This window comes from Zingiber officinale, chromosome 1A (genome assembly GCF_018446385.1).
Source record: "Zingiber officinale cultivar Zhangliang chromosome 1A, Zo_v1.1, whole genome shotgun sequence".
Taxonomy (NCBI): domain Eukaryota; kingdom Viridiplantae; phylum Streptophyta; class Magnoliopsida; order Zingiberales; family Zingiberaceae; genus Zingiber; species Zingiber officinale.
In genome coordinates this window covers 46,249,539-46,251,859 of record NC_055987.1, presented here as the reverse complement: position 1 = coordinate 46,251,859, position 2,321 = coordinate 46,249,539, and the positions used below count along the sequence as shown (strand labels likewise).

At 40.8% G+C, this 2,321-nt stretch overlaps 1 pseudogene; it reads right to left on the bottom strand.

The window, feature by feature from the left end:
* Positions 1-1,226: 1,226 nt before the first annotated feature.
* On the bottom strand, positions 1,227-1,646 carry LOC121997796 (annotated as a pseudogene).
* Between the last annotated feature and the right edge of the window lie 675 nt (positions 1,647-2,321).

Here is a 2,321-nt window from a genome sequence, read left to right as displayed (position 1 = left end):
ATTTGAATTGCTCTTAATCCAATTTGGTTCATCACATGAACCTAATCCTCTTGGTCCATCATATAAACCTAATCTCCATCTAACTGCCCTTTGTGTGTGACCCTATATGTTCTTGTAACGTTGGCAATGCTCCTAAACCCATTTAGAAACATAAGCAATGAGCGGTATCTAGAAACACATCATTACTACCCAAGTTATAAGAATGTTGAGATCCAACATCACCATTGTGACTACTAATTGTGACTCTCACAATATTTGACAATGTCCTACTATCCTTGACATCTAAATTGATCAATTGAGGTATAGACCGTGTCATCCTCTAATCAATTTATGTCTTGAACTCCAAGTAGACTCACTCTAATCAAATGAACTCAATATCTCATATTGACTTATTTGGGTATGACCATGTACTTAGTGGTCTCACTCTATCAAAAATCATGATATCACTCCCGTCATATAAGAGGGATAGATCCCTTCTACATCACTCACATCCCTTCGCATAATTTGTTACATACTTAGTAGTCGCCTTTATAGTCCACCCATTTAGGCATGTTCAACCGGTTGGTTAACCGGTTTACCGATTTATCGGTTCCGGTTAATTTCAGTTTACCATGATTTATTTAAAACCGGTTAACCGATCGATATTTTACCGGTTCTACCGGTTCCGGTTGAACCGGTTCCAGTCGGTTAACCGGTTCTAACTGAGGACTAGTAAAACTAAAGTTAAGAGTTTCGGACCTTTGATGAAATAACAAAACAAACAAAAAGACCATTAATTAAAAGGCTTAATATAGAAATTTTCTCATGTTCTCGACTAAATGTTGTAGATTGATATCCAGTTCATACTATTACATTACTCTTACCTACTTAATAGATATTGCTACACGTATTCTACTTGGTTCTTTGAAGATACAACCTGAAGAAAGCTACCAATTCCAACAAATTGCCAATTTTCAATGTATGAGAAGGGCATTCTGCCGAATGCCTGCAAGTATGTCTCAAGTCTCATTCTGTCGACACACAATTTATTTTTTCAGATTGATTGATCATCATTTGGAAAAAAAACATGTATCCACTTCATTGTTAGTTGACAGGTGTAAAGAGAGGGAGAGAGAGAGAGAGACAGAGAGAGAGAGAGAGAGCGAGAGCAATTAATGGGATAACAAGTTGAAGCACATTAAATCAGCAGATTGTAAATAAAGGAATTAGGGACCACTAATCTTGGATCATAATTGAGCAATGCAATTGTTAATTCCAAGAGCTAATTGCTCTGTTTCTTGAGGAGGATGGCATTTAGATACATACATGTCGTCCATGAATTAGACGACAGTGAGGATGCTGGTGATGAGGAGGCGGTGGACGTTGAAGGAGTCAAGGGCAACGACTTGGCAGCTACCGGTGAAGCTGTCGAAGTATATGTACGCGACGACGTAGCAGGAGGGGTTGCAGTAGGCGTAGCAGAAGATGCGCACCAGGTAGTGGTGCACCGAGATGGACGACTTCTGCACGCCCTGGAAGGTCGACGGAGCTCGTTGGTCGTCGGAGGCAGCGTCGTTGCGCTCCACCAGCCGTAGGAGGACGGCTGAGAGGACGGAGATGACGGCCGGAACGGCGATCCATTCGTCAGCAACTGGTTGCTCTGCCATGTCAGGAGATCTCACTCCCGCTAACTCTTTGCAGATCAGGTGGTGGCGACGGTTGGACAGATTGGAGACGTAGACATGTCCAAAAATTTATTTATATAAAAACTTTCAAGATGGGACCAAGTTTATTTATACTTTTAGAGAGGTATGTACTTTAACAAAATTTATCCAGAAGATTGTGAAAGATTGTGAAGAGTTCTGCAGGTTGAGCTCGAGTCCATTGAAAGGTATATGAAAGAATTTCGAAGCACCATTTGGTCAGATTTCATTTTATAGACTAGATTCATTTACCATGTAATTTGTAATCCATGTCTCGTATTAAAACCAAGTCAACCGGTTGGTGCCTAGTTTTACCGGTAAAAGAATCTAAAACCGGGAATCAACCAGTAAACCAATAAAAATCGGTTAACCGGAATCGATTAAAACTGATTAACCGGTTAACCGGTAAACGGGAACCGGTAAGCTACCGGTTCCGGTCCGATTTTTGGTTTATCGGTTTTCTTGCACAGCCCTACACCCATTTACGGGTGACGTTTGACGAAGCCAAAGTATGCAGCTCCTTATGTAGGGAACCATGGTGACTTCAGGTCCAAGGACTGATAGTCATACTAATAGTCACATGAGAAAGTATAAGACACTCATATAACGATCCATGATACTTTCTCATAGCAGGTCATT